General features: G+C 40.9%; 1 protein-coding gene across 2 annotated transcripts in view; it reads right to left on the reverse strand.

Annotated features, from left to right (window-relative positions):
* The window catches only part of sema6bb (sema domain, transmembrane domain (TM), and cytoplasmic domain, (semaphorin) 6Bb), a 179,056-nt gene that overhangs the window by 120,424 nt on the left and 31,022 nt on the right, over nt 1–27,610 (reverse strand). For both annotated transcript variants that reach the window (XM_077535552.1, XM_077535551.1), the window contains exon 2: nt 6,194–6,339. The gene's annotated coding sequence lies outside the window, so the exon portion shown is untranslated. The remainder of the gene's footprint in view (nt 1–6,193; nt 6,340–27,610) is intronic.

Consider the following 27,610-nt stretch of genomic DNA (forward strand, 5'->3'; position numbering starts at 1 on the left):
ACCATTTATGTGCCCAGAAACTATCACAATAAAAAATTGTATCATTGATATTGTTGTTGTTTTTTTAATGTTGTTGATAAAATATTACAAAGTGTGATAATTCAAGTACATATTTTATAAGCACAATTAACCTTTCATTCTCAAAAATATTGAACACTGACGGGCAACCAGTTGCCAGTCCTTGATTTAAAACAACCATATAGCTTATGTTAGCTTAATGCTAACACACAAACGGGAAATGCCATAAACATAGCTTATGTTAGCTTAATGCTAACACACAAACAGGAAATGCCATAAACATAGCTTATGTTAGCTTAATGCTAACACACAAACAGGAAATGCCATAAACATAGCTTATGTTAGCTTAATGCTACCATACAAACAGGAAATGCCATAAACATGGCTTATGTTAGCTTATGTTAGCTTAATGCTAACACACAAACAAAAATGCCATAAACATAGCTTATGTTAGCTTAATGCTAACACACAAACAGGAAATGCCATAAACATAGCTTATGTTAGCTTAATGCTAACACAAAAACGGGAAATGCCATAAACATAGCTTATGTTAGCTTAATGCTAACACAAAAACGGGAAATGCCATAAAGAGAGCTTATGTTAGCTTAATGCTAACACACAAACGGGAAATGCCATAAACATAGCTTATGTTAGCTTAATGCTAACACACAAACAGGTAATGCCATAAACATAGCTTATGTTAGCTTAATGCTAACACACAAACAGGAAATGCCATAAACATAGCTTATGTTAGCTTAATGCTAACACACAAACGGGAAATGCCATAAACATAGCTTATGTTAGCTTAATGCTAACACACAAACAGGAAATGCCATAAACTCATGAACTCGTTTAATTTTAACTGACCCCATTTCCTAAGAAAATGGTGCAAACCTTAAAAAAAAAACAAAAAAACAAAAAAAACACCCATCCTCTCTACTTCTTTCTTAGCCTTGGGCAAGTAAGACCCTCCACTCCCAAGGTAAAAAACACCGCCATATTTAGAGCACACGTTCACTTCACAATGTGATTTCTATATTCAGAATGCAAAAGTGTCTCAAGACGTGCTGACCTTGCTTTTCTGAGCTTCAAAGAGAAAAAAAAAAAAAAAAAAAAGAAAGGGAGCCCATCCCCACATGTACAGCAAGCCTCTTCCTGTCAAAACGAAGAATCCCGCCCCCCCAAATCAGATCAAGGACAGACTCGGGGAGCCTAAGGTGAAAGGTCCGGACTGGCAATTTACGGGTTCAACTTGAGGTCAGCTTGGCCCCAATTACCAAGTCTGACTTAGCAACTGTAAACGCGGAGCAACTTGTGAAGGAAGCACTTTCATCATAAAACTTAGAAATTCCTCTCACATGTTAGCGCGAAGGCGAGAGCTTTCGGAGAGGAGAGGAGAGACGACGACGACGACGACGACATCAAACGCTCGGAATTATTCGTCTGTTGCAATCGGCGGCAAGCAGGCAGGAGGCGGATAAAAAAAAAAAAAAAAAAAAAATTTTTAACAAAAATGCTATCTCAGATGACATTCTGCATCCTTAACAGAGTCCTTCCCCGTTTGGCAACAAAATAATACAAACTGAGAAGCTCAAGTTGGCTAATTTACTGCAGTGAAAATAGTGTGCCCCCCCCCCCCCCCAAATACCCCCCGCCACCCTCTCCCGTGTGGAATGGAAAGAGCCAAAGTTCAAGTTTACCGTCTGCTTCTGCTCAACGGGGAGTTCAGAATGGAAGTGGACATTACTGCAGCAGTTTGTTATTAGTTATCAGGGGATATCTGAACTCCCGTCTTCAATGACACGACAAACTTCCTTATTAACACTCTCGCCCGCTTTTCCACTGCTCAAGATTTTTTGGGGTTTTTGGAGCGCTTTTACCGCTGGAAACTGCACAAACCATTGAAGGCATCAGTCCCAATGAGACACTCTAATAATGGAGTCTTTTGTTATTATTAATTAATTGCTCACAACCAGGGGCTAACTCTTATCCAAGAGGAGATTGAGGGCAACCAGAGCGCCGAAGCAAAGTGCAGAACATACATTATGGTTCAGTTTCTGATTTGGTCTGCAAAGTACAAGCTGGTGTTGGTTTTCGTGATCAACAATGAAAGGCATCGATCGACATGGAAGTCGCATACTTGTCCCATGTAAATCTGCTAATTACAATCAGTTAAAAAAAGGATGGGTCTTACAATTACATATTTTTTTTCAAAATCACAAATCCAAAACATAAATTTAGCTTTGGAAAGTTGAGCTATATACAAATACTCCTTCTGCGCCCAAAAAAAAAAAATAAAAAAAAATCTGATAAATAAAACAAAACCAGAGAAGCAGGAGTTCAGAAAAGCATAAATATTTTGTATTGAATATTAAATATTAAAATTAATATTTAAGTAAAGATTAACTCATTCAAACCCAAAAACGTATTTATACGTTTTTTTTTTTTTTTTTTATATATATATACACTTTGTTCTTCACTCCCAAAACATATTTATACATTTTTTTGTCTTTTTTATGCTAAAGAATATAGAGAAGAAATAGAGAAGGCTTTGATACAGATTCTGACACAAAGAGCAATGGTAGTTATTACAAAAAACGGCCAACAGGTGTCAGCAGAGTATAAGAGATCATCTCGGGCCATGTTGCAACAAGCTCTTTTTGCCACTCTTTGCCCCATAGACAGGAGCAAAATGATACAATTTTCAATTTGGGATTGACATAATGATTCATTGATGAATAATCCTGACCACTGTGTGGAATTGATTTTTGATTTGTCGCCAAATAGACCGCCCTGTTGATTCGTTGTCTAAAGAAGCGGAATAACGTAATCACGTTGGCAAGGTGATCTAAGCAGAAGTTCTGATGACGACAAAAACTGGATTTGAGAACATGCAGAAATATTCCCCCATCCTATTAAAAATAACATTTCAAAGAAAATTAAGATCAAGGAACTCGAGTCAAACATCCATGGAGGGGAGCAAAATGGTCTGCTTTCAACTCGGCGTGGGCATAATAATCGATTTGCTAAATCGTTACGAATTATTTCAATGAGTTCTTCCATCTCATTAAAATTAATCTGGGAAAAAAAAAACAGATTAAGGAAATTCTCTTTGAAGCAGTCCGAGTGGGAATTATCATTTCTCCAACACGTTTTTTTTTTTAGGAAAATAGGTAAGGGGCCAAACCTAAGAAGTTTCTGTTTAACTTTTCGAATGATTGATGATGTATCCATCCCAAAGATCAAATGGGAGATAAAAATAGACGCTTAGGTGGGGCCCACGGGCGGTCGTCATTACGGACCGCTGACGACGAAGCTTTTGTGTTCTCCCCACCTGTCTCCCCTGCCTCCCTCCCTGACCTACCGCCCACCAGAACCTCCGCGGACCGGCCACCCAGGTCAGACTAAAAATAGCTCCCCACTCTCTCTATCTCTCTCGGAAAGCAGCATCACGCCGCCGCCGCCGACTCCTCCTAATGTGCGGCAAACTATGTAGAGAGAGCAGGCCTGCCCCCGGAGTCTCATCTCAGCCCCTTTTATAGGAACACCGTGACACGAGGCAGGACATGAATAACAAACGGGAATCTATCGGCACCCAAGAGGCAGCCGCCAAATGTCCTCCCTGATTAGGAGTTGCAATGTAGCGGGTGTCGGTTTGTATCTTTGGGCGGCCAGGAAACTGTCGGCGACGGAACAAAAACGACAAAAAAACAAACAAAACGAGAATGTTAATGGTTAATCTCGAAGTACTGCGCTGGCGCTACGTTCGTGTTACAAATGTTAGCATGCTCGGGTTGGAGGGGGTCCAACATTATGCCAACTAGTTTTTTTTCCCAGCAAGTACAATTGCCTGTTTTCAGTTAGCATGCTAACTGTTCAATCTTTCAGCAGGCTTGTACATTATTCTTATTATTATTATTATTATTATTATTATTATTATTATACATGAATGGGATCAAGCTAAACATTGGATCCATTCCATTTTTATTTTATAGTGTGCATTGTTGCAACGTCAGTAAATATTTCATTAATTAGTGATTTTAGCGACTCAGCTGTCAAAATTGATCGACAAGTAAATCGATTATCAAATTAATCGACAACCGTTTAAAAAAACAACAAAAAAAACGAGTAATCGCTTGGAGCCATTGTTTAACTTAAAATTGTCCAAATGTTGTGATTTCAGCCTCGCCCGCAGTAATTATTCCCCCGATATCTGTAGTCCTTCACGAAAGCAGACCGATTATATTTGCTTATTCGTTATGCTTTTTTTAATCACTAAACAATACGAAATAGACATCCATCATTGGCTAATAAACAGTAATTGGGGAAAGCGTGCTTTTTGTAATACACTTTTAATGCAAAAAAATTGTGTTTGATGATTCGATTAATTGATTCTAAAAATACTCGACAGCAACAGAACTAAATTGTACAAATAGTCGGCATAATTTTTTGGTGTGTTTCAATTTTTGGCCTCGATTTCCTCATTTTCAGTTTTCTTGTTGTTGACGCTAATGCTAGCTAGCACGCCAACTAGCAAACTTTAGCATCAGCACGCGATTGAAATGTACAGTAATTGGGGAAAACGTGCTTTTTGTAATACACTGTTAATGCAAAAAATTTTATTTTATTATTCAATAAATTGATTGAATAATTAATTCTAAAAAAATTACTCGACAGCAACAGCACTAAATTGTACAAATAATCTGTATATTTTTTTTGTGATTACGTTTTTGGCCTTGATTTCCTCATTTTCAGTTCTCTTGTTAGCCAAGAAGCTTCTTTTTGCTGTTGACTTGATACTAATGCTAGCTAGCACGCCAACTACGAGCAAACGTTAGCATTTGCACGCGATTGACATGGAGGCCTACCATTTCATCCTAGCCATTTCGTAATACTACAAATGTTCATTACAAATGTACTACAAATCCTTAATGTACATCTAAAAACGAGTACCGCATACTACAGTATTATTTTGAGTTAACTGAGTATTAGCATGGAATGCTACAGTAGCCTATAGTATGGTAGCGTATTGAACAGTAGAACAGTTTAGTTAGTATACTACAGTGTGGTATATTACAATATAGATTACATTGATAGTGATAGTAGTTGCCTAGCTTAGCCTAGTATTACAGTAGCATACTACTATATAGCACAGTATAGCATAGTTTAGCATATCATGTTTTAGCATCTAACTGAAAGATGACCATTAGACCTTTTTCAGTATGAATATTTATTTTTAGCATGTTTTTAAATCCAGAAGTACTCCGAGGTGACATAAAAGTTAGCTTCTCCTTATTTTTCTTCGCCAGTTATTTGGGAGCTAAGTCAGAATTTGAATACATGTGCTCTTTTTTTTTTTCCCCCAGTCACAAAGTCAGCGAAAAGCATCTTAGAGTCAGTGTGATGCCTGCCTGCCTGCCTGGATGCTTTGCTTGATCCTGTTCCAGAGCACGTGCGATGATTAGGGCACAGCAGTCATGCCTTACGCTTTGCGATTCTGACCTTAAAAAAACAAAAAATGTGGGGAAAATAATATTTTCCAAAAACACTGGGGGGAAAAAAAACAAAAAAAAACACAAAAGTGAATTCCCAGGAGCAACGTGAGAATGTCTTATGATTGTCAGCCTCCTCTCTGACGAAGCGGCCAACACTGCAGGCGAGTGGGAAGACGTGTCTGCAGCGGCAGCGGCAGCGCCACCGCCACCGCCGCCACTTTAATAATCAAAGATAAGATGAAGTGATTAGGCAAATGCCGGCTGCAAAGCCGCCCGTTCTCCTTACAAATGCGAGCCGGCGCTCGCTTCCTATCAACGCGCGACGCATCGCCCACTCGACCTCTTTAAATGAAAGCCGCGTCGGCTCGCGTTTAACTCGTCCGCTCAAAAGATGCAAGCGTGAAAATAGAAAACGGAGTACATTGTATTAGTATAGAAAAGTATAGCAAACATTCAAGTGTCACCGTCGTGACCGAAAGCCCGCAACGTGTACCAGGAAGCGGATAACAACATTCTGGCCGCCGTCGCCTTCCTGCCTCGGTTACCGTGGAAACAGTTGTCCGTGTCGGAAGAGGCAATTCTATTACAGCAACCGGGCCGGCCAGCAAAATACAACTAGAAAACATGACTTTAACACTTACAGGCAGAGCGGAAGGAAGTGGCAAAGAAAAGATACAAACCGATGAGATGTGGAGTCGGCTCTGGTTGCCGGGGAAACAGACGAGCAGGGCGGTTTGAGGTCCAAGTTTTCACCCCTGAAGACGGGGGCTCTCAAACTTTTGGCGTCCAGAGATCATGAACGGGCCATCTTCAGATACGCCCCACACTAGAAGAAAAAAAAACGAAAAAAAAAAAAAACGGGAGCGATTAAAGTAATGTGATGCCCTCGCATGTGGGCAAGGAGAGCCACAGTCACACTTTCAGCTGTTGAAAAAATTGGACGGTCAAATACAAAATGAAAATAATAAACCATAACCGAGTCCGGCTCCTTATATCATTGACTAGGTCACGCCCCTTAAAGGCACACACCCAACACAAAAATTCATACAGTCAATCGACAACATTCAAAAGGCAAAAGGATGAAACACATTTTCAAAAATGGGATTTAAAACATTTTAAAGCAAAGAGAAATGAATAATATGGAAACGTATCATAAAATCTAATTTAATGCCGTTGTTATATGTAACTTAAAACTAATTAAACGCCCACATTGTACTGCATAAACACACACATACGTCGATTACAATTTTTAATCGTAAATAATCGTATGATTTTCATAGTTAACTCAAGATTACGGCATTGCTGTAATGTACGAAAGCACAATATTTATTTATTTTTTTAAGTATGAGCTCTTTTTTTTTTTATATAATTTTAAAATTTAAATGAATTCATTTTTAAAAATTTAGAAAAAAAAAAGAAAAAAGAAAAGACTACAAGGACCACACAATCCACGCTGATTAATAGTTGTCTTGATGTCTTGAGACTTTTTTTTAAATTTTTTTTTTAATGTATCGCCATCCTCCCCACAATATTGTGATAATTATCGTATCATGATGCTTGGATATCATTACATCGCTAATCGTGGCAATTGGACCTTTCAGGGATCAATAAAGCAAGTTGTAATCTGAATAATTAACACCCATTGAAATGCATTAGGATTATTATTATTATTATTTTTAACCCCGCAAAAAAAACTCAATAAACGCCGATAAACATTCAATCTACAAACTGTGCTACTGTTGAGGAATGCGGAAAATTGCGCAAGAAAACGCAGCAGGGGGACTATAGAGTTACTCGCAGTTTTCTGGCTTCCCTCCTCAGCTATGCAAGACGAGAGCGAGGACTCTGCCCGGTAACAACATTAGCGTCGACGGCTAATGCGCACTTGGCACCGTTCTGATAACAACTGTTATCAAAGTGCGTCTGATTACACGGCCAAAGTGGACGGCGGCTCTGGAACGCGGCCAGGAGCAATAAATTGCTCCAGCCAGACATCCCGATTCAACGAGGCTTCCCTCAAATGTATTCACAGCTCCGTCTTTGTCCCCGCCCTGTGCGCTCATAATGGACTTTTTCCACTCACTCCATTTGTCTTCCATCATTTGCCCAAAGCCAAATCCTTTCTTCAGACTCCCTTTTGTTTTGTTTTTTTTGTTGGCCGTCTCAGCCATCACGCTCGTGCCAAGCGACAAAGCCGGCGCGCTAGCTAGCAGGCAGACGAGTGAAGGTCAACGCGGGAGAAGAGCGAGCGAGCGAGCGACTGACAGGGATCAAATACTAATCGATATCCGACACAAGCTCGCGACCCAGTTACGCTTTTTTTTTTTTTTTTTTTTTTCTCTCCACACTCCGGCGACCGCGCTGGTGTCAAAGTGCACTTTGCCGATCGGGTTTCTCTTCTTCTTCTTCTTCTTCTTCTTCAGCCGTCCGAGCTACGACGTCGAAGACGGCGGTGATGTGCGTGACCCCTGGGAATCATCGCAGGGCGTATATTATGTTACCGGCCGGCTTTACTTTTTTGTTCTTTGGTAAACGACACCGCCAAGTAAAAGCAGAGCAATACCAGACGGGGCTCACGTTACTCCCGCTAAACTCACGTCAGCGCTTTTGTGTGACGGACTGAGAAGTTGCACAATGGAGGCCCCCAGGCCCTTCGGACGGGCCCACCCGGTTAGATTGTTCGGACCCTGTCGAGATGTGTCGTGCTTCAAAAGATTGGAAATGTGATTCAGGCGAGCGTTTGCGGCGTCGGATTAGCCGACGTTGCCGCAAGGAGGGACCGTGACGGCATCAAAGATCCGCTCGGAAACGTTAACCCACTTATTGTTTTTGTCGTCGGGTTCAAGCAGAAGATAATTCAATCATGTCAAGAGAATTCAGTCATTGCAGGAAGATTCAATACTGGTCTGGTTTGCTTCTGTGATTTAAAAAAAAATAATACACGATTGATACCAGGTATCAGTTGTATCGGGCCTACACACAGACTTATATCAAGGGGGGAAATATATATGTACCAAAATAAGTAGTGGTAATCAGTACTTGCTGTTAGTATCGGTGACTACTCAAGGGTTGGCTCCTCGTACTTTTTACCTTTTTTTTTTTTTCTTTTTTTTTTTTAATTAGTTTTTAGTTAGGTTTTGTTAGTTTTTAAGCATTTTTTTATGTGTTTTAAATGCTTCCTTTTACTTTTATTAGTTTAGGTATTAGTTTTTGGAAAATACTCCCTTTTTATTTAATTTTTTTATTGATTTTAAGTTTTTTTAATTTTTGTTTTGTTTTTATTACTTTTTTTAATGCTTTAATCGTTCCTTTAAGTTTAGAGTTTAAGTTTTAATATTAGCTTTGCTCTTGTTTTTTTTAAGGTTTTTTTGTTGTTTGTTTGTTTTGATTATATTTATTTTTTTTAATGCTTTTAGTTTTATTTTATTTTTTTGGGGGGGGTTCCCAGTTTTTGTTGCTTGTTTTAAAATGCTTCCTTTTAGCTTGGTTTTGATTAGTTTTAGTATTAATATATTTTTGTTTAATTTAGAGTATTTTTCAAGTGCAACAAAAAAAGTCAGCACATATTGCGTAATAAAGTCAATTAAAATACAATTCTCAAATGACAGTTTGACCTTCCTTCTTCTGTACGGACGTGCAATACAGATTTAAATACATTTTATTTTTATTTTACCTTGAAAAATCATGTACGATATTGACAAAGGCGAAAATGAAGGCCATTTTTGCTCTAATTATAGTTATTTTTAATCTTGTTTTTGCTTTTTTTTGTTTTTTTTAAACTCATCTCTGCTAGCTTGCGGATTCCTTTTTTTTTTTTTTTTTTTTTCTTTTTTTTTTTAAATTACCGAATCAAGTGACATGTCTAGAGAGCCACGGGCGGTCACACTGGATTTTCAAAATGAAACTTCTTTCCAAATCTACCAAGTTGGCATTATGTCAATGTGCTTTCGCCATTAGTAGCCCGTACAAAGATGCACATTTGACACTTTCAAAGCGGTATTAATGCTCCAATGTTTATGTGTGTGGTTGTGCGTCTGCATTGCGTCCTACCGAGTCGGGAATCGTTCATGTTAGGCGAGCAGTATTAATCGCAGCTGGATCTGAATCTGGAACTGGGTCCGATCAGATTAGGGCAGGTGTACCTAATATTGCGGCCACGGAGTGTTTATGTTTCAAATTGAATGAGAGAACCGCATGACATAATAGTTTACTCAAAACAGCGAGAGCGTCTGCGTAAGGGAGACAGCCGGGTAAACAAAACTGCACTTTTTCCAATCGGGAACACATGTTGAATCCTTGTTTGCCAGACGTGAAGTACTTCAAATTGGGAAAAGCGTGTCACTTGGTAGCCACAGCTTTCCCTTTTTCTGAAGGTCAGACTAAATTCAAACCAGGTTAGAGGTTTGAAATTAGGGATGTTCGATACCACTTTTTTTCCAGACCGATACCGATACTCAGGCCCTCAGTACTCACCGATAGCGATACCAACTGCCGATACCAGTAGTACATTTTGACAAATAAAAAAAAATCACTAAAAGATATTTTTAAACAAATATATTTCCTTTAATTTTGACAACAACAAAAAAAAACAGCACAATCACTCTTCAATAGTCTAAACGCTCAAAATAAAACACAAAAATTATTTTAGTTTAAGATTCACAATTTTGAAGTATTTCCAAACCAGTGAAGTTTTGGTGAAAAACTGCTGCAAGCTAGCGCCAGTTACAGGCAAGGAGGACTCACTTAACTGCCATCGGTCGCTTGTACTCGTCTGCGTCACGAGTACTCGAGTACTTGAAAAAAGGCTGGTATCGGCCCGATACCGATACCTGGTATCGGTACTCGCCCATCCCTATTTGAAATATTAAAACTGTTTGGAAATATAGTCCCAAGAGCTAGCTTCTGTAGCCGGGGGTCGGTCCGCCAAGGTTTCCTCCCTTGGCTGCCACCCAGCCTACACTGCACCCGCCCCCTTTGGCCCCTCCCACCAGGCGCTCGCCAACGAGCCCCGCCTGGGGACCCCGGTGACCCGCGTCCAGGCAAGGGAAATGCAAGACCATTTATTGTATTCATCATAAGGGGTCTTTGAGCCGTGCTTAGTCTCACCCCTCACCTAGGACCTGTTTGCCATGGGTGACCCTGCCAGGGGCATAAAAGCCCCAGACAACACAGCTCCTAGGATCATTGGGACACGCAAACCCCTCCACCACGATAAGGTGCTGGCTCACGGAGCGGAGCCAGCTGAGGTGGCTCGGGCATCTGGTTCGGATGCCTGCTGGGGAGGTGTTCCGGGCATGTCCCACCGGCGGGAGGCCCCGGGGAAGACCCAGGATACGCTGGAGAGACTATGTCTCTCGGCTGGCCGGAGACATAGTCTGGCCTGGTTGAAGTGGCTGGGGAGAGGGAAGTCTGTGTTTCCCTCCTACAGCTGCTGCCCCCGCGACCCGACCTCGGATAAGATGGTAGAAGATGGATGGATGGATGATTGGCAAACGAGGGATGATGGATGGATGGATGATTGGCAAACGAGGGATGATGGATGGATGGATGGATGGATGGATGGATGGATGATTGGCAAACGAGGGATGATGGATGATGGATGGATGGATGGATGATTGGCAAACGAGGGATGATGGATGGATGCAATTGGCAAACGAGGGATGATGGATGATGGATGGATGGATGGATGATTGGCAAACGAGGGATGATGGATGGATGGATGGATGGATGGATGGATGGATGATTGGCAAACGAGGGATGATGGATGGATGGATGGATGGATGATTGGCAAACGAGGGATGATGGATGGATGGATGGATGATTGGCAAACGAGGGATGATGGATGGATGGATGATTGGCAAACGAGGGATGATGGATGGATGGATGGATGATTGGAAAACGAGGGAGGATGGATGGTTGGATGGATGGATTATTTGCTGTTTTTCACTATTTCCGGCAGGTTTTTACTATACTCCAAATGGAAAAGCATCAATAGCGAATAGAATTGTGCTGAGAACAAGGGAAGCGTGTCGCATTGATATCATAATTACAAACAAAATAGCACTCAGAAGCCGACTGCAAATGCAATTACAACCGTTGGGACGGAAAGCTCGAGCGGGGATGGCATTTGGAGGAAATACAAAAAAAAAAGGACGCCGTTCGGAAATGTCAGCGAGAGACTACTTAGACTGATGGATAGGCCGGGTGAAGAAGGAAGGGAGTCGAAGTGAAAAGGTGGCATACGCAGAAGCGAGCGCAACTCTCGGGAGAGTTTATCTCGAACCTCTTTCCGTGTCTTCCAACTTTAAATTGAGGGAGTTGCGTGTTGGAGGGGAAAAAAAAAAAAAGTTTGAGGGAATTTGTTTCTTGACTAATGAACACCTATCTGCGCTTTCCAGCCTACGCGTCACGTCGCTTGATACACGACTCGCGGCTCCGCGAGCTCGCCGGCGGCCCACATTAGAGTCTCGGCGCTCACCTCACCTCATCCTGATGGCCGAGCCTGCCTCGGACTGTCACATTAACTACTCGCGCTCTCTCTTTCTCTCTCACTTCACCTGCTCCAGCGCGAATAAACCAGGTCACTCTCGGCAACTGCTTCTGCTCTTTTTGGGTACTTGCGTGGCTACCCGAGAAAGACCCGAAAAAGATTTGGGGCAGATAATCTGTAAAATCAGATTGTGTAACTTCTACAACTGCAGACGAAAATCTACTAAAATCCCAAATAAAGTGATTGAATTAGAACCGTTTTACATTTGATTTAACTCATCCCAACCAGTGCTGCATTGACCAAGATGCAAGAAAATACAAACGCAGTTTATCACAATAGATATGGCATGACTCCTTCTTGTGAATGTCTCCAAATCAGACCTTAGATCATTTGGAAGCTTTGCTGTACAATCATTTTTGTTTCTGGAAATTCAAAAATGTTTACAGAAGTGGAAAAGTTCCGTTCTAATTTTGCCTGTGCCTCAGTGGTTCTGTTCTGATTGGCCTGTCAGGTGCTGTATTTAGAAATGTAAAATCATTTGTTGCAATTTAAATAATTGAAATGCAAAAACGTATAAATGTTTTTAATACTTTTTTTCTTCACTCCCTAAAACACATTTAGATGTTTTTTTTGTTATTTTATTTTTTATGCTAGAGGGTACAGTTTCTGACATGAAGAGGTCGTTTAAAGCAATGGTAGTTACTGCAAAAAAAAAAAACAAAAAAAACAACAGCCAGCAGGTGGCAGTTGAGTATAAGAGATCAGCCAGGGACATTTGCAACAAGCTCTTTATGCCAGTATTTTCAACAGGTTTGTGAATAGGGATAAAATGTAGCTCTATTCTAAATGTCAATTGCTGCAAAATGGAAACGGATACAAATATAATTTTTTTTTTCCTTGATGAAAGACGAGAAACTAATCTTTATTTTGGTAGGTTCCATGTTTTTATAGCAATAGCAATACAGAATATTCTGTGGACCTTGCAAAATCAGTCAAAATCCAGTAAAACAGATGTGAGCGAAAGGGGTTTGCATGCTAATTTCAGTTATTTGCATCTACTCCTCCCAGAACGCATAAATTAGACAAAATTTGAAGTTTTCCGGACGTAATCCTGGGTGTGCTCTTTGCATGAGCATATTATTACATTTTATTGCTGGTCAAAATGGTGGCACTTTGAGAGTTACGTATTTTCTTGGGTTGCACTTCTGAAAAAGTTTGAAAGCCGCCCAATCTATACAATTTATCCTTGAAAGCAGGCGCTGAAACCTGCTTGCATTTAACCTGTTGGTCTGTTTATCCCATCCTCATTCAGGGGAGGAAATAGAAAAACACAGCGACCTTTTTTCGCACGTACATCCCAACTAATGGAAGGCTTTGCCGAGTCTAAACATCACTCCCGCGACATACAGACCAAAACAAGCGAAGGAAGGTTTTGAAAGAGGAAGAAAGGGTAAAGCAAAATGCCAGCAAGGCCCAATCAGTAAGAGATAGGAAGCCAAGAGGAAAAGACACGGTCCTACCCTGTTATCCCACTTGAACACCGACAGCACCAACCTGTTTTCGTTCAAGCGAATGGAATGCGTAGAATACTAAACGCAAAACACTTGATAGCACTGCTGCCTGCGAGTACAATAATCTTAATGAAAATTGGCTTTGGAATGGATGTTTACAAAACAAAAACATGTTTGGGTGATGGAACAACTGCAGCCTTTGGTCAAGGCGGAAGGAATTATGAACAGTTCCTAATACACGTTAGTACTAACATAAATGCTAGAAAGCAGAACAAACAAAATATTTGTGGTTCAAATCATCAGAGGCACTTCAAATGGTAGCAGGTGTGCACCGACTCCCATTTAACTGGAATTTGAATGTGGATGTTGAACACAGTATAAAGTTACTGTAACTGAGTAGGAAACTGTAATGAAGTAACTTAACTTTGTAACTGCAACCTAGTAACAGTAACTAATGAATAAAGCAAAGTAAAAGTCAGCAAAAAAAAAAAAAGTCAGGAAAAGCCTACTAAAACATCTGAACTTAATTTGAGGTTAATCAGAGGCACTCGAAATGGTGGCAAGGGTGTGTTGATTCCCAATTAATGCGAGTGTAAATGGGATTGATTAATTCTGAATATACCGCTCATTTATAAAAGGGTGTGCACACTTATGCAACTTTATTTGCTTTTTTTTTTTTCCCACTCTTGAGGTCCCCCCCAATTATATTGTGCAGGTTAAAGGTCACATTAAACGGTGGGAAAAAAAAAAAGCTGGTCACATCACAGAAACCTAGCATTCCAACAGGGGTGTGTAGACTTTTAACATCCACTGTATATATAAATTAACCAAAAGTAAATCAATTAACTATTTAATGAGGAAAACAAAATCCATTCAAATAAGTGAAAAACCATGGGGGAAATAATAATAATAATAATAATAATAATAATAATAATAATAATAATTAGCAATTTTATTGTGGAAATTGGTTAAATTAATGCTAAAAAAAATATTACAGGAATAAATGCTTGATTGGCCATATTAGAAAAAGGAGCATGGTGGCCACACTGAAGGAGACTTCTCAACTTACTACGAGACTACTGCTTGCCTCACCTTTTAGAAACCTAAACTATATTTAAACTTCAACTTCAAACCAACAGTGACACTCGAAATTGTAACGAATGCCAACAGTGCGACAAGCCCATTCTCACTTTCCACATATCAAAGACTGCAGTTGGTTGTGCAGGTGCGGGGCGGGGGGCTGTTAAACAAAGGGCGGAGTGTGGTTACAAGTGCGCTCACTGAACATTTGGCTAGGTCGGGCGGGTCAAGTAACCCGAGACCCGTTGTTCGATTCTCATTTGGCCAGTCCGGACCGGTTTCCAGTCACATGTTACAACTTCGACAGCTGTTGGTTTGCTCTTTGCCAAGTGCAAATGTGTGGGCCGGTTGACCAAAGTGTCGGAATATGATGTGTTGGGAGTTCATTGGACGCACGCACGCGCGCACACGCGCAGTGTGGAGTCATCTTTCTTAGTTACAGTTGAGCGCGTCAGTAAACACAGAAGATTAGTGACAAGCAGGTCTTCGGGGAAAAGAAGAAAATAAAATTGCAATCAATGGACAAGGTCAAAGTTTAATAACGAGTTGTACATATAAATCATTCCTTTCACCCATCTATCAATGATCTATACCGCTCGTCCTCATTATCGTTACGGGCAAGCTGGAACTGACCCCAGCTGACTTTGTGTAGGAGGTTGGGTACACCAGAGACTTGCCAGTAAATTGGAGCATATCATTCAGAGATTTCACAATTGTTGAGCATTTTTAAAACCAAAATGCAGCATACCGAACCACAGAAATAGATGGAAATGAAACGGGCGAGTAACGTGCCAGTCAACTTCAAAGTCCAGATAAAGAGCCATTAATGTCAACGTCCAGATTAAGAGTCTTTGAGGAATGTTCCTTAATCCACAGATAGCAGGACATGGGGGTCATACGCTATGTTGTAGCAAAATCAACACTCGGAACTTGCTCAGGCAGGAGTCAAGATTGAGGGCAAAAGATTGAAGGGATCTCCAAAGGAACAATGAGGCAAAACATAGTCGTGACAAACAATTTAGTTATCAGGATCCAAAGAACAAGATCCTGGATACAAGCGGTCGAAATGAGTTTCCTCGACGGACTGTCTCTCCCTTTTGAGATAGCGTGAGAAGCTCAGCCATCTGGACAGGATTCAGAGTCAAGCCGCTGCTCCTCCACATTGAGAGGAGCCAGCTGAGGTGGCTCGGGCATCTGGTTCAGATGCCTCCCTGGGTATGTTCCACTGGCAGAAGGCCCCGCGGACGACCCGGTACACGCTGGAGAGACTACATCTCTAGGCTGGCCTGGGAATGACTTGGGATCCTGCCGGAGGAGCTGCACGAAGTGGCTGGGGAGAGGAAGGTCTGGGCTTCCCTGCGAAAATTGCTGCCCCTGCGACCTGACTACTCTGGATAAGCGGTAGATAATGGATGGATGGCTTTAAATAAGTAAATAAAGGTACCGTCCCGTTGGCCTAAGCACACGTTTTTCGGTTAATGGAGGATAGACTGCGCAAAAAAAATTTGTAAATAGGTGACGACTCATTGAATCTAATTTGGTTTTTAAAGGCAGTCTTCAAACTTTTTGCTCCCAGAGAAGCCAAATCCCTTGTTTGTTGCTCCAGACCACCTGCCGACCAGTCGCCCAGCACACAACACATTATGAAAGTGTCGACGGGGCGCCTCGTTCAGCGGGGCGCACAGAAACGAGCGAAGCGGGATGAATCCTGCGACATCTTGTTTACTCCGCTCAGAAGTCACGCCGTGAAGGAAGGAGGCGGCACGTAATGAAGGACAGCATAGTCGGCCACGAGAAGGATGGGAGAGAAAGAAGGTGCGGGGCGTCTGATTGCTTGGCTAGACCGTGATTACTCGCACGTCTGCGGAAGACGCGCCGTGGCCGTCGGGGGTGAGAGCCGAGCAGCGGAGGGAGGCGAGGAGTTGGTAGCCATCATGAAGGAGATCAAAAGCTTGTCTGCTTGTTCCGCCTGCAGCGTTCCTCTAAAGTTTGCAAGAAAGGATGAGTGGGAAGGAGGAGGAGATGCAGGAGAAGGAAGGGGGGGGGGGCTCTGCATCAAGACGAATAATTTTTTAATGCTGCTCTCATATGTCTCCTGATGTTGTCTCCCATTCATTCAGAAATAGAATGAAGAGTGGCCAGATACTCTCATGTGAATTCAAGGTTCGATACCATGCCATTGTGACCACATCAACGCATCCTTGAGCAAGATACTGAACCCCCAATTGCTCCTGATGCTGCGTCATCAGTAGGTGAATGGGTAGTCAAAATGTAAAGCGCTTTGAGGGCCTTGTAAGGTGGAAAAGCGCTATATATAAACGCTAAGCGCTATATATAAAGTGCCGTTTACCATACCTGTCTAAACAAGACTGGATCACTTAATAAAAACGGGACTCAGTTACAATTGGAAGGAATGTACGAGGTTCACCGATGCCTCAGGCTCAATTGAGCAGTCAGAATCTTCCTAAGGGATACTTTTTGAGATCAAGCCTGAAACCTTCTAGTGAGACAGACATTATGGTGACCTGGTGACTAGAGTCTAGTCACTAGGTCACCATCATCAATAAAAATCTTCCAATAGAGTCTTGTTGGGTTGTTTTGGTACCCCTAAGATCTCTAAAAGCTGGACGATTTAGAAGAAACAAGGTTCAACTTGAATTGGATGGGAAGGTAAAAGGCGCTGAGAGGAACCAGTTGAGATGGCTCGAGCAACTGGTTCGGATGCCTCCTGGACAACTCCCTGGAGAGGTGTTCCGGGCATATTCCACCGGTGGGATGGCCCAGGGATTATCCAGGACACGTGGCAGAGACTACGTCTTTTGGCTGGCTTGGGGACACCTTGGGATCCTGCCGGAGGAGCTGGTTGAAGTGGCTGGGGAGAGGGAAGTCTGGGCTTACCTGCTAAAGCAGCTACCCCCACGTCGCGACCCCAGATAAGCGGTAGATAATGGATGGATGGTAAAAGGTTATTTCAGGTATGGAAGGTTGGGAAAGCTTCCAACTTAGATAGGTATGAAAAAGTGGTCCTGCACAAATAGGTAGTTTTTGTACCCTGTACAGTTTCGACAACATAAACCAAGAACCATCTAAAACAGACTGGACTACGTCATAGAATCGGGCCTTGACTCGAACTGGAAGCAAGGTACAAGTTTCATTCAGACACAGATTCCTCAGAATTGATCTTTGAGCATCTTCCTCAAGGATACTTTGAGGGACAGCCAAAGATCAAACCTGAATCCTCGTAGACTTCAACGATAACAACCCTCCACCAGGGTCATAAAAGACAAACAAACAAAAAAGAAGCAACTTTAGCACATCCATTTATGATTTGGAAGTGAACCGGTCTTCACCCTAACAGTCGCAGGAGTTTCTGAGCTGCGACCTTCATCCATGATAACTGCTTGGACCAGTCCTCCCTGCCTCACCTCCATTGTTGCCTGCACAAGCTCAAAGATAAACCTTTCCCCTTCTTCTTAACCTGAAAGGGATTAAAGGGTGAGCCAAAAAAAAAATCAAAGATATTCTCCACCATAATCTCCTGTGCTGAGCTCAGCTGTGTTTGAGAATACCCAAGTGGAGAAAGTCAAATCGCATGCTGATGTTTCTCAACCCAAAAAAAAAAAAAAAGACTATGCTCAGGCTCTGACTCTCCTAAAAGCTGCCTGAGAGGCATTCTCCGCGGTTTGTCTCCGAGGCTGCCGAAATCCCGACATCTGCCGGTGCCAAAGCGCCACCAGCGAAACACAGTCGATTGCCAGTAGCATGAAGCTATTTCAAACGAGCTCTGCGAACACAACAGAGTCAGCAAGGAGGAGGGGGGAGGCAAGAGACGGAGTCTAATTCATTCAGGGAACGCGGGCATGGCAGCGTGGAAATCCATCACCGTAGCTCTTTATCATATCAGGGGGGAAAACATTAGCCGGTATTTTGTCTCTCCTATGGAAAGCCTTTGAGAAGCTGAAGTGAAAACAAAAACGTGCGATAATTTAATACCGTCACTGTCCTTCCAACACTTTTAAGGAATAGCAACTGGGCATATGGCAATTTATGAGTTGCTAGCACGTGACAGGTTACCTTGACGTCCTACAATCAAAATGTCTGACAGCAATCAAGAAAGTGAAAATGAAGCCAGTCTTCGGTTTTCTTCCCGTTCAAATGTGACACGAGGGAAATGCAGTTTGCTGCGTAAACACCAACTGTGACCCTTGTTTTTTTTTCTCAATACTCCATCTGGCTGACAGTTTAGGCACACCCCCCAAAACATGCTGGTTGATCGGGTAGATGGAAAAGTGCGAGGCTGAGGTGTGTTGAAAATAACAGCGTTCTGATGGCTGTCAGACAAATAGACACAATTCCTGTGAGATGATTGAATGTTGCTGTAAATGTTAAGCCGTGGAGATAAGCCGCCTTATCTGCCAGGTGTCCAAACAACACTGAACACATTTAAGCGGAACTACAAAGACGCTAGAATGCCAAAGCCGAAGAATCTTAATGTGAATCAGCAACAAGTTGTGACCCCCTTTTTCCACAACTTTCCTTGGTCAACAAAACAAATTGCACACTAGAGTAAAAGTTTTTCAAATGTAAATGTGCAAGACTTGTCAAGTCCAAAAACTGGTGACCTAAGTCGGACTCCAGTCAAATCACGTGTCTCGAGTAGGAGTGCACCGATCACCAATGCCAGATCTTTAAAAAGCCTGACCGGCCAATCCCGATGCATCTTCAATGATCCAGAGGAGGCCGATGAGATCGGTGGATGAGATCAGTTTTTGCTCAAGGGATTGGTCAATCGCCAGTCCCCAAAAATTAAGGAAAATCGGCACCCATAAAGATCTAACGGTGCACCCCGTAGTCTCTAGTACCCCACCTATGCTGAGTCATAAAAAAGCAGCATGCTTCTCTCTCCCGCTGCTCGCTGAATCAGTGGATGTCACTCTGCTTCATCCATATCCTTCCCTCCTTCCTCTCTTTAGTTTTACCTCTGGTCTCTTGAGATCTCCCTAATCTGTTGGAATTTAGAGGTTTCTGGGTTTGGCGTAAGATTCTGGTTTTGTAATCATGTGGGTTGGCAGGTGGTGTTTAGTTGGTGGTGGATTTCACTTTGAGTCATCATTCTTTCCCTTGACCTTTCCTCTGGTCTCCTGATCTCCTCCTGAACTTCACGACTGAAGTATCCGGTTCAGCTGAAGGGTAATGGGAATTTTATTAGGGTTTTAGGTGAACTAATGAGTACAAATTTAAACGATTTCACACGCACATACACATAAAAAAAATAAAAATTTAAATAAATAAAAAAGTAGCATGCTATAACCACCTCTTGCATATGCCTGATGTAAAGTTTCATGCATTATTCACCAAGGAAGTTAAGAAAAACGCTGGGAATGTTGTGGCAAGTGAACAAAAAGTCCTGGATTAGCATCATTTCTGCCGGCTTGCGCCCCCTTTGCAGCATCTGATGGAAATCACGTGATAAACAGCGTGGACGGAGAGCGCGATGAGAGTACGAGCCAGAGGAAGACATCTGTGTTTTCCAGCGGTTGCACTTTTTTAGCTGTGTGGTATTTGGTTGGCAAACGTCCCGACACCTCTGCTGCTCCTGAGCGGCGGCCAAACACAACACAGCCCACCAAACGGAATTGAAACGCAGCGCAAATCTGAACCTGCCCAGGATGAATTCACTTTTCCGACTTTATATCACAAGCGGAATAGTACGAGTAAAAATAAAAACTCCCTCCAAAACCGCACGAACGCTGTAGTGGAAATGCAGCACGGTAGGGTGCTATATGTGATCATATAATAACAATGACTGGTGAAGCAGCATGTGGCTCATTACCCAAGGTTGTTTATTTGACCTGGCGTGGCGTGTTTTTGATATCCTCGCAGATCAGAGAGAATATATGTCTGTGAGGACCGTTTGTATGTCTTGCTGCTCCATGTGGGGTAAAGGAACAGTTGTTTGAATTGAAGCTTTAGATTTATAACATCAATGCTAATTTTTGTTAGCCTGGATTTCACATTATGTTAGAATTAAATCGGAGGATTTTCATTGGACAAAAGTATATGGTTTGTGATGTTTAAATATACAACTCTAATATCTCAAATTATTTTTCAAAAGAGTCTAAGAGTCACGTGTTAAATACAACGATGAGATTATTAAGCAGTGTAATTTCTACACAAACCCTTCATGGCTGACGCGCTTCCTTCTGCACCAAAAAATAATTTTTTACAAAACCCAACTATTTTCACACGTTATTAATGGTGTTTCCCTCTAGATATTTCAATTTTTTATTTTATTTTTTTTATTTTTTACAAATTTAATGAAAATACGCAAGACACACATATGACTTCCATTTATTATTTTCCAATTATTGAGAGGATTGTGCCATGAGATGAGAGCGTCTCTCTGCTATATGACACTCTGTCAACTTTTATTAATCCCAGAAATATTTCAAACGTCTTCGTCACACCAAACATACCTCACTTTATTGTGCACAGCTGTTTTTTTGTGACCGGTCAAAACGTGCGACATGTATCCGGCAGGGCTGCACGATATTGGAAAATCATGCGATATAGTTGCTAAGGATAGCAATATCGATATTATTTCGATATTTAACATGTACCATAAGAAATCAGATTTTTATCATCTAATGAAAGAATTGCATTTTTTTTCATGCACCAATCAAGCAAACTCAGTGTATTTTTAGTTAATGAATAAACTAGATTTTATTTAGTGGCTGACTGACTGGTCAAATTCAGATAAAAGCATAAAATTCCATACAAAACTTATTGCATGTCTTTGCGATATGCATATTGCATGGGACAATATCGCGATATCGATCATTTTTCGATATATTGTGCAGCTCAAGTATCCGATCCTGTCATTGTTTATTCGCAAAACCTGTTCGCATTTCCCTTTTATCGGTACGTGTAAAATCCAACCCTACAAGCAGAATAAAAAAAAAATTGTCAATTTTAGTCCCTTTTTCAAATTTCAGTTTGTTTTCCCAATTCTTGAAAATTTTAATGTAAATTGGCAACATCCACCTAATGTTAAAAAAAAACAAAACAGACTTTAATCTTGAGGCAACGTAATGCGTGTTGCACGGCTCCCACGGAGTGAGCAGGAGGCGGAGTTTTACAGCACTTCTCAGGCAGTTCAAGTGTCCGAGAGAGTTAATAGAATATTCGTGAGTAGCGCAGCTCTTCTCATCCACTACAAACGATTAGGAAGCCATCAGCCTATAAGAACGACACGAGCGGCTTTTAATTCCAAGGCATCAAAAATCAATACGCGTGTTTTCAAACCTTAAGTCGAGACGTCCAAATGCTTTTTTTTTTTTTTTTTGCGTTTTGATCTAACTCTGCGTTCCGTAATTGCAAGCCGGAGAATCTTGCTGCAGTGCAGCGGGAGACGACAAATCATCTATTGTTGGCCGTTTTCAAATTGATAAGCGCTTCCGTCTAATAACTCGACTGGGGGTGGCCATCGGATCCTTTTCACAAAAAGACGAGTCGATGTGCCAGGAAGAAACCGTCGGATGATATACGGGCGCCCGTCCTAAATGGATCTCCAAGCGGCGACGCCGTGTTTATGTCTTTTGTCTCGCCTCCGAGGTGTTTAATAAAGAAGCGAGCCACCCCACATTTAAAAACACTCACACCATGTTCAAGTGTCTGGAGCGTTTCCATCGCCACTGTCAATTGGATTGAGACTTAAGTGGCAAAGTGTGTGGGATATGCGCCCGGTGAGAAACGCTTGAAGTGGCCCCTCCTGCGCAAAGACAAGATGCCACGGGCGGATGCCGTGCTTGGAAGGAGAGACGGGGCCCAAGTCTGCGCGGTGATCATTTTAATTTGCCGAGGGTTTTCTCGTTCTCTTTCTTTTTCGGGCTTCTGAGGCATGACACCTTTTAACGTGTGTTTTTAAGAGGTCCCCTCTCCAAAGTGACTCAAAGCGTGAGAGACGAGATGTGAGAAGACCTGAAACTGTTGGAAGTATAGCTCATTAGCACCCGGCACTGTTTGCAGCAGAGTTGCTTTGTAAAAAGACGACGAGGCATCTTTGACACTTTTTTGAAGCAATTACATTTACTACTTCGAACTCATCTTATTTAATTAAAACACTTTCAAAATTGTGACATTTTCACACAAATTAGAAGCATTCCACTGTGTCTTTAGAAAATGGCTGTGACGCGCTTTGGTCAAAATAGCAAAAGGATAACAAATTAACAGCGCTTATGTACGGCTGCGAGGCTTAAACGAATAATTATGATGACAAAACTATTTTTGACACAAATTCTCAGCCTCGAAGGGATCAGTTTTCAACAAGTAATAATTGTTACTGCAGTCACACGTACCGCATTTGCATATTGGCGACGATCCAAGATAAAAACTAAAAAATTTTGGTTTATTAAAATAAGTACTGTACAGTATAACCTCCAATATGTACTAGGGATGTAACAATATCCAAACATCACGATACAATAATTATCACGATATTGTGGGGAGGTTGGCGAATTTGAAAAAAGGTCACGATATTGTAAAAAAAAAAAAAAAGCACAATATTGTGTTTTTGTACATAACAGCAATGCATATGAACCAGGAAGTAAGTAACGACCAATCATGGCTCAGTTTACAGACCAAACCCAGAAAACAGGTGAGCCATGATTGGCTGTTACCTACTTCCTCAGTAAAGGTGATGTCATCATCAGTCGACGGCAAGTAGAAAAAGTACTTTTTAAAAAAGGTATTAATTGTACATGAAAAATAATGAAGTTATCAAATTCATTCTGGACAAAATATTAACTTTTCGCTGCTGAAAATTGTTCAATGTGTCAAGTATCCCTTTAAACATCGAAGGGCCAAAACATCCCTAATGAAAATTAAATGGCACTAAAAAATTAGCCACCAGAGGGTGCTAGAACTGCACAAATGGAGATCAACATGACTTTTTTTTTTTAACAGATGTGTTCCTTTTAAATATTGTGAACATGACGACGACGATATTGTGGCAGTTTTAATATGACGATATCGCGATATTGCCCTTGTCGTTACATCCCTAATATGTACCACAACAGCATGTCTACAATTGCCAATATTTAGCTGCGGCATCAATTCCATCGCAGTAGTTTATTACAAATTGACATGACGAACAGCTCCCAAAATAAGACGGCCAACAAAGAGCTTGTTGCAAGTGTTAGCGTCACAACCAAAGCAACAACTTCATTAGCACAAAATTCTAACTATAGAGGGAGCCATTCAGCAACAACATGCGATTCCTTTGTGTTACACCCCCACTAAAATGGTAAAAATATTACTCCCATTAAAAAGTACATTATTGCAGCTACTACAATGTCTCGCTCCAAAGTTACCTTCGAGTCCAATGATGAGTCCCATGGGGCGCATTATGCTATATTAGGGAAATGAGATTGGACCTTAAGGATAGAAATCGACTACTACAATAACCCTGTTTATGATATTGTACTTGTAAATGAGATGACATTGAAGTAGAGTGGAGGTCGATTTTTTTCATTTTGTTGTCAGAAGTCACATTCTTCAGAAATGTGCCACTATTCTCACTGATAGTGGACAATTCTTGCAGCAAATCACAAAAAAAATAAAAAATGTAATTGACATCCCGCAAAGATGTATTTTTATCATGGTAAATGGTACTTCACTTATATAGAGTTTTTTTTACCAGCTTGTTAGGCCCTCAAAAGTGCTTCACTCGTCACTATTCAGCGTCAGGAGCAACTGGGAGTTCAGTATCTTGCTCAAGGGTACTTCGAGGTGGCCACGATGGCACGGGATCGAACCCACAACCTCTGGGTTGGGAGACCACCACTCGACCACTGAGTCACGCCGCCCCAATATTTGCCTATATTAACTCATTCACTGCCAATGACGACTATAGACGTAAAAAATCCAAGCAAACAGCCAGGGCAAATTTTGACAATAAATTTGAATTTAGTTTTAGTTATTCATTGTTTTCATTCATAGTTATTAATCATTGTTGTTCTGAATAACAACGATGACAACAATTTCATCGCTAAGTGCTACCATCATGCGTAGAACGGATTCCTGTTACCCTACAACACGGGCGTTGACGTTCCTGTGATCGGTCTTGGTCTTACTGAGACCACATACTGGGTCTCGGCCTCCAAAAGCCAATTTTAGTCGACTAAAATTGCTCTTTATTTTTGTTGACTAAAATTGGATTCAATCTGGTGACTGAGTTATGACTAAGGCTTTAATTAAATTTAGTCAGAAGACTATAAGTAAAACTAAATGAAAAAATTAATTAAAATTTTAATTTTAAATTTTCTTTTTTTTTTTTTTTTTAAATTAACACTGGCTGTTTGCTTGGATTTTGACGTCTATAGTTGTCATTGGCAGTGAATGAGTTAATTGTTTAAACAGTAAATATGCCACAAACTATGATCCTGATACTTATTTTACATAACATTAGTATTAAAAAAAAATATTCCCGAGCCATAACTTAAAAAGCCATAAAAAAAAAAGTGTCTCACCTGTGACCCTAACGATAATAACACAGAAAATGGACGTAAAGTTGCTTTCTGTCACGAATATTTCGGCTTTACGCAAACGGTTAGAAAATCCCTGCTCGAAACATTTAGCCGCTTTTTAGCTTTTCGCCATCCAGCGCGTCAAAAGTGCTCCTCCTGCCTGGCCGCACGGCACGGCCGCACGTCTGTCCATCTTTCAAGTTTCCCTTCATTAGACTCGGCCGCGTTGCGGCTGCTCTGCAAATTGGCCTCCAAAGGAACCAAACGAAAGCGTGTTGATGTCGGGAGCTGCTGTGTCAGTAATCATTGACTGGCGCAGGATTTTCTTTGCCACAAAAGGTAATTGATACAAGGGGGTGGGGGCGATCGGGAAATGATGAAAGCGCACACGACGACGTGGAGGTTGTCATGTCGTCTGTTTTTTATTTATTTATTTTTTTTTTTTACATTTTACATGTCTTGGCACATTTTTATTCAAGAGAGACATTCTTTGCAGAAAAAAAAAGTATGAATTTGTATCTGTAAAAGTCGTGATTTGTAAGTGTAAAAAAATGATAAAAATAAAAAATAAATTAAAAAAATGTGTACGTAAAAAAAAATAAAAAATAAAATTTTACCTGTAAAAAAATTACCTGTAAAAAAAAAAAAAAGTGTACTAAAAAAAAAAAGTGTACGTAAAAAAATATGTACATAAAAAAAATCTGTACATTTAAAAAAAAAAAAGAAACAATCGTACATAAAAAATAAAAAAATAATTTTAACCCACTGTCCGCTGAACCAATGAGGTTGAGCTTCAGCCCGCCCCCAAATTATTATTATTATTTATTTTTTTTACACAGATAAAAAAAATTTCGTGCACATTTATTTTAGTACAATTTTGTGCACAATTTTTTTTTTTTTTTTTTTTACAGCTCCATATTTTTTTACGTACACATTTTTATAGGTACAAATTACAACTTTTACAGATACAAATTTATACTTTTTTTCTGCAGATACATTTTTTTTTTGACGAGTTACTTTTGCACCATATTTACCTCCATACGGGAAGCCCAGTTTGAGAACGACTGGTTAGGTTTTGACTGATGAAATGCTTGACCACACACACACACACACACAAAATGTGGAACTGCAAGATGCTGCTGAAAGAGCCATTGTGACAGCAATGGCTGGCGCCTCATAACGAGAAGGGACAGGGCGAAGAGGAGGGCAAAGCTGAAATGTCAGGGTGCAGGGCACAAGGCGCACTAGCGATGCCGGCATGACAATGTGTGAGAGGCCATAAAATGTGTTTGGGGGGGGGGGTGTTAGTGGTTTGGTGGCCACTGGATCTTTTGCTCACAAGGTCAGCAGCGATAGTCAAAACAAACAGCAGAGTGTTGCATCATCTGTCTCCTCGAGCCACTGTGCAGTCAAAAAAAAAAAAAAAGACGAGAAAAACGGGGTAGGCGGGATCACCAGACAATTGCTGGCCACATATACTGTAGATTGTTTTAGGAGTCATTATTTGTTGTGTACTTTTATTAATACGGAAAAATCCAGAAGATTGTACATAAACAGTCGTTCTTCGCAGAGGATGAAGAATATATGCAATTTTTCTATTGGTGTGTTTGAATGTGTGCACTGGTGGTTCACTTTTTCACGAGTAGGGCTTGGCAATAAATCAAATTAATTCCATGAATTTGTCATTTTAACAATCAAATTATTGAAAATTAGCTAAATCGTAGAATGGAGGTGCCTATAAAATTCTGTTATATTCAAATGTTATTGTGAGTTGTAGTTTTGCACAAGAGGCAGAATGTTGGATGGCTGCTTTACTACTAACTAACTACCAAGTTACCAACTACTTAATTTTGGCATTTAAGCACAAGCTATGAATTTTACGTTATGTTAATTATATGTTATGTGATATAAAATCAGTATATATTATTGTTATCTGAACATTTTGTTGCACAGCATTAAACCTTTAAATAAATGTTTGTCGGGTTTATTACTTCGATTAAAATAATCGTCTGAAATGACTGGGCGGAAAAAAATAATTTTATTTTTTGCGCCACATCGCCAAGTCCTACTCACTAGTAAGTTCAATTTTGCCTCACAATAGTAAATTGTGAAAATCTGTAATTGCTGCCCCCCCCCAAAAAAGGTTTGTAATTAATTTTATATGCCACAAGGTGGCAGGAAAGTACTTTTTTGTGTATTAGGCAAAGCTCTGGCATGACTGAATGAAGCGCTCCCATCAAATCAATACTTCCATAGCCCCAAGATGCCACAAGATGGCGCCATTGCAATCATTCCATTATAAACTACAATTATTGGAACAGAACATCCCATAATCCATCAGTAACCAACATTTACTCTCCGAGGCGTATCGACGATAATTACGCCATGAAACGGTCTTACAAACTATTCGGCGTGTTCATCATCCCTCAGCCAATCATCAGTATCCATTCTGCCCCTAATAAGCCAATCCAGGCGATCCGTAACGAATCT

Source organism: Festucalex cinctus, chromosome 10, assembly GCF_051991245.1.
Source record: "Festucalex cinctus isolate MCC-2025b chromosome 10, RoL_Fcin_1.0, whole genome shotgun sequence".
NCBI classification, from domain to species: Eukaryota; Metazoa; Chordata; class Actinopteri; order Syngnathiformes; family Syngnathidae; genus Festucalex; species Festucalex cinctus.